Raw genomic sequence first — 6,000 nt, 5'->3', positions numbered from 1 at the left:
TTGGTTGTGAGCAGCAGTTTCTAAAAACAAATGCCTCATGGCGGATTTCCCATCCATCAATGGATGGTAAATTTTGTTTTTATCATTCACTGACCACAGAAACCAATGCATGGTCAAGCAACAGCAATGACACACCCTTGTGTATAGGCATGAGACCCTCATGTCATTTAACAGGATTCAGCACCACCCACAAGACAGCTACCTGTCATGTCATGTCAAACCTGCACAGGTGTGCTAGATTATTATTATTTAGTTTTATTTTATTTTTTTACACCAATCAGTGTGCAAACATGGTCATTAAAACGCTAAATGAATAGACGTTCATAAACCAGTCAGTGCAACTCATCATTTTGGTCTCCAATTCTCAAACTCAAATTCTCACCCACGGAGGATTAAATGAGAATCTTTCTTGTTTAACACTGGAATGGGGTGGTGCACTGTTCACTACCCGAAGATACTGCCACATCGGGTCAATGCATAGGGCGACAGAAGCAAGCTTCCAAATCAGCTCCCTTTCTCAAAAATCCATTTAATTTATGGTCCCCAGATAGGGAACGTATGTATCAGTATGTGCTCACAAGTCACCCAAGTGCAAGTATTCACACAAAAAAAAACGTGCCTCAGCATGCGATCTGTCGCAAGATCCTTTCTTTTTTTACACTTGATCTAAGCCAAAAGGCCTAGAGGGGATAACCGGGAAAGGGGTGGACCCAACCATGTCCCCTTCATGAGCACTCACATTACTCATAGGAATGGAAGGAAGGCTGGCAGCCAACCAGCCTCCCATACACTTTCTGGGTGGGTGGCAGTCAGCCACCCATACATATATACAGCACAGGCTAAACCCACATCATCACTTAAAAAAAGGACAGGCGACCATTGCACTCTGATGGAGCATTTAGCAATGCAATCCATAGCCTGGCTTTTGCCTGAACCCCCATCACTCCTCCTCTTGCATATAAGACAATATTTCAGATCTGCATATGAAAACAACACGCCTACCTTTGTTGCACATAGCTGCCTGCCTGTCTCTAGTTACCCCACTGGCTGTAGCTGCGTCCCTTCCGACATGGAATAACACCAACTGTAACGATAAACTGAAAATTAACAGTATAAACCTGCATCATTTTGGACTCTGGTATTTGCTGAATCCGGGTGACCTGACAATCGATGGTGGTGCCGCTGGTGATTCTGGCCTTCTTGGAATCTGTTGGGCCTATGTGTTAGCTCACACATCACTTGGGTATCCATGGTAACTACCACAACATGGTCATCTGCAGTTTACATCTAGCCCGTGGCATTGAATGGCATTTTAAAAGTGCTAAGGGTCCTGGTGCAATAATCCTCCCATGAGGATCAGCCTCAACGGCTTTGTAGATTGCACTCATGTCAGCAACTCCATATACATTTTTTTTTCTTCATGCTTCTTTCTTCATCCTTTTTTCTTTCTGTCATTCAGACTTTCATTCATTCGATCTCTCTCACTCACTTGCTTTAACTCATTTGTTCTCACTCACTCACTCACTCACTCAATCACTCACTCACTCATTCACTCTCACTCACTCTCACTCTCTCACTCACTCGCTCACTAAGTCAGTCTCTCTCTCTCTCTCTTTTTCTTTTTATATATATTTTTTTCCGTCTTCTTCTTCTTCTTCTTCTTCTTCTTCAGACCCTGTCATAGCACTAATGCCTTTCCAATACCACCAGCAGATGGAGACACTCCATTGCAACATTGGTTGTGAGCAGCAGTTTCTAAAAACAAATGCCTCATGGCGGATTTCCCATCCATCAATGGATGGTAAATTTTGTTTTTATCATTCACTGACCACAGAAACCAATGCATGGTCAAGCAACAGCAATGACACACCCTTGTGTATAGGCATGAGACCCTCATGTCATTTAACAGGATTCAGCACCACCCACAAGACAGCTACCTGTCATGTCATGTCAAACCTGCACAGGTGTGCTAGATTATTATTATTTAGTTTTATTTTATTTTTTTACACCAATCAGTGTGCAAACATGGTCATTAAAACGCTAAATGAATAGACGTTCATAAACCAGTCAGTGCAACTCATCATTTTGGTCTCCAATTCTCAAACTCAAATTCTCACCCACGGAGGATTAAATGAGAATCTTTCTTGTTTAACACTGGAATGGGGTGGTGCACTGTTCACTACCCGAAGATACTGCCACATCGGGTCAATGCATAGGGCGACAGAAGCAAGCTTCCAAATCAGCTCCCTTTCTCAAAAATCCATTTAATTTATGGTCCCCAGATAGGGAACGTATGTATCAGTATGTGCTCACAAGTCACCCAAGTGCAAGTATTCACACAAAAAAAAAACGTGCCTCAGGATGCGATCTGTCGCAAGATCCTTTCTTTTTTTACACTTGATCTAAGCCAAAAGGCCTAGAGGGGATAACCGGGAAAGGGGTGGACCCAACCATGTCCCCTTCATGAGCACTCACATTACTCATAGGAATGGAAGGAAGGCTGGCAGCCAACCAGCCTCCCATACACTTTCTGGGTGGGTGGCAGTCAGCCACCCATACATACATACAGCACAGGCTAAACCCACATCATCACTTAAAAAAAGGACAGGCGACCATTGCACTCTGATGGAGCATTTAGCAATGCAATCCATAGCCTGGCTTTTGCCTGAACCCCCATCACTCCTCCTCTTGCATATAAGACAATATTTCAGATCTGCATATGAAAACAACACGCCTACCTTTGTTGCACATAGCTGCCTGCCTGTCTCTAGTTACCCCACTGGCTGTAGCTGCGTCCCTTCCGACATGGAATAACACCAACTGTAACGATAAACTGAAAATTAACAGTATAAACCTGCATCATTTTGGACTCTGGTATTTGCTGAATCCGGGTGACCTGACAATCGATGGTGGTGCCGCTGGTGATTCTGGCCTTCTTGGAATCTGTTGGGCCTATGTGTTAGCTCACACATCACTTGGGTATCCATGGTAACTACCACAACATGGTCATCTGCAGTTTACATCTAGCCCGTGGCATTGAATGGCATTTTAAAAGTGCTAAGGGTCCTGGTGCAATAATCCTCCCATGAGGATCAGCCTCAACGGCTTTGTAGATTGCACTCATGTCAGCAACTCCATATACATTTTTTTTTCTTCATGCTTCTTTCTTCATCCTTTTTTCTTTCTGTCATTCAGACTTTCATTCATTCGATCTCTCTCACTCACTTGCTTTAACTCATTTGTTCTCACTCACTCACTCACTCACTCAATCACTCACTCACTCATTCACTCTCACTCACTCTCACTCTCTCACTCACTCGCTCACTAAGTCAGTCTCTCTCTCTCTCTCTCTTTTTCTTTTTATATATATTTTTTTCCGTCTTCTTCTTCTTCTTCTTCTTCTTCTTCTTCTTCAGACCCTGTCATAGCACTAATGCCTTTCCAATACCACCAGCAGATGGAGACACTCCATTGCAACATTGGTTGTGAGCAGCAGTTTCTAAAAACAAATGCCTCATGGCGGATTTCCCATCCATCAATGGATGGTAAATTTTGTTTTTATCATTCACTGACCACAGAAACCAATGCATGGTCAAGCAACAGCAATGACACACCCTTGTGTATAGGCATGAGACCCTCATGTCATTTAACAGGATTCAGCACCACCCACAAGACAGCTACCTGTCATGTCATGTCAAACCTGCACAGGTGTGCTAGATTATTATTATTTAGTTTTATTTTATTTTTTTACACCAATCAGTGTGCAAACATGGTCATTAAAACGCTAAATGAATAGACGTTCATAAACCAGTCAGTGCAACTCATCATTTTGGTCTCCAATTCTCAAACTCAAATTCTCACCCACGGAGGATTAAATGAGAATCTTTCTTGTTTAACACTGGAATGGGGTGGTGCACTGTTCACTACCCGAAGATACTGCCACATCGGGTCAATGCATAGGGCGACAGAAGCAAGCTTCCAAATCAGCTCCCTTTCTCAAAAATCCATTTAATTTATGGTCCCCAGATAGGGAACGTATGTATCAGTATGTGCTCACAAGTCACCCAAGTGCAAGTATTCACACAAAAAAAAACGTGCCTCAGGATGCGATCTGTCGCAAGATCCTTTCTTTTTTTACACTTGATCTAAGCCAAAAGGCCTAGAGGGGATAACCGGGAAAGGGGTGGACCCAACCATGTCCCCTTCATGAGCACTCACATTACTCATAGGAATGGAAGGAAGGCTGGCAGCCAACCAGCCTCCCATACACTTTCTGGGTGGGTGGCAGTCAGCCACCCATACATACATACAGCACAGGCTAAACCCACATCATCACTTAAAAAAAGGACAGGCGACCATTGCACTCTGATGGAGCATTTAGCAATGCAATCCATAGCCTGGCTTTTGCCTGAACCCCCATCACTCCTCCTCTTGCATATAAGACAATATTTCAGATCTGCATATGAAAACAACACGCCTACCTTTGTTGCACATAGCTGCCTGCCTGTCTCTAGTTACCCCACTGGCTGTAGCTGCGTCCCTTCCGACATGGAATAACACCAACTGTAACGATAAACTGAAAATTAACAGTATAAACCTGCATCATTTTGGACTCTGGTATTTGCTGAATCCGGGTGACCTGACAATCGATGGTGGTGCCGCTGGTGATTCTGGCCTTCTTGGAATCTGTTGGGCCTATGTGTTAGCTCACACATCACTTGGGTATCCATGGTAACTACCACAACATGGTCATCTGCAGTTTACATCTAGCCCGTGGCATTGAATGGCATTTTAAAAGTGCTAAGGGTCCTGGTGCAATAATCCTCCCATGAGGATCAGCCTCAACGGCTTTGTAGATTGCACTCATGTCAGCAACTCCATATACATTTTTTTTTCTTCATGCTTCTTTCTTCATCCTTTTTTCTTTCTGTCATTCAGACTTTCATTCATTCGATCTCTCTCACTCACTTGCTTTAACTCATTTGTTCTCACTCACTCACTCACTCACTCAATCACTCACTCACTCATTCACTCTCACTCACTCTCACTCTCTCACTCACTCGCTCACTAAGTCAGTCTCTCTCTCTCTCTCTCTTTTTCTTTTTATATATATTTTTTTCCGTCTTCTTCTTCTTCTTCTTCTTCTTCTTCTTCTTCTTCAGACCCTGTCATAGCACTAATGCCTTTCCAATACCACCAGCAGATGGAGACACTCCATTGCAACATTGGTTGTGAGCAGCAGTTTCTAAAAACAAATGCCTCATGGCGGATTTCCCATCCATCAATGGATGGTAAATTTTGTTTTTATCATTCACTGACCACAGAAACCAATGCATGGTCAAGCAACAGCAATGACACACCCTTGTGTATAGGCATGAGACCCTCATGTCATTTAACAGGATTCAGCACCACCCACAAGACAGCTACCTGTCATGTCATGTCAAACCTGCACAGGTGTGCTAGATTATTATTATTTAGTTTTATTTTATTTTTTTACACCAATCAGTGTGCAAACATGGTCATTAAAACGCTAAATGAATAGACGTTCATAAACCAGTCAGTGCAACTCATCATTTTGGTCTCCAATTCTCAAACTCAAATTCTCACCCACGGAGGATTAAATGAGAATCTTTCTTGTTTAACACTGGAATGGGGTGGTGCACTGTTCACTACCCGAAGATACTGCCACATCGGGTCAATGCATAGGGCGACAGAAGCAAGCTTCCAAATCAGCTCCCTTTCTCAAAAATCCATTTAATTTATGGTCCCCAGATAGGGAACGTATGTATCAGTATGTGCTCACAAGTCACCCAAGTGCAAGTATTCACACAAAAAAAAACGTGCCTCAGGATGCGATCTGTCGCAAGATCCTTTCTTTTTTTACACTTGATCTAAGCCAAAAGGCCTAGAGGGGATAACCGGGAAAGGGGTGGACCCAACCATGTCCCCTTCATGAGCACTCACATTACTCATAGGAATGGAAGGAAGGCTGGCAGCCAA

At 43.2% G+C, this 6,000-nt stretch overlaps 4 pseudogenes; all 4 read right to left on the bottom strand.

Moving 5' to 3' along the window:
• Positions 1-427: 427 nt before the first annotated feature.
• On the bottom strand, positions 428-691 carry LOC130351530 (U2 spliceosomal RNA; annotated as a pseudogene).
• Positions 692-2,162: 1,471 nt separating this feature from the next.
• On the bottom strand, positions 2,163-2,427 carry LOC130351538 (U2 spliceosomal RNA; annotated as a pseudogene).
• A 1,479-nt stretch (positions 2,428-3,906) lies between these two features.
• Positions 3,907-4,170, bottom strand: LOC130351529 (U2 spliceosomal RNA; annotated as a pseudogene).
• A 1,482-nt stretch (positions 4,171-5,652) lies between these two features.
• LOC130351528 (U2 spliceosomal RNA) lies at positions 5,653-5,916 on the bottom strand (annotated as a pseudogene).
• Positions 5,917-6,000: the final 84 nt, after the last annotated feature.

Source organism: Hyla sarda, unplaced genomic scaffold (genome assembly GCF_029499605.1).
Source record: "Hyla sarda isolate aHylSar1 unplaced genomic scaffold, aHylSar1.hap1 scaffold_988, whole genome shotgun sequence".
Classification (NCBI taxonomy): domain Eukaryota; kingdom Metazoa; phylum Chordata; class Amphibia; order Anura; family Hylidae; genus Hyla; species Hyla sarda.
The sequence above is the reverse complement of the archived record's forward strand: the minus strand, read 5'-3'. Positions and strand labels throughout refer to the sequence as shown.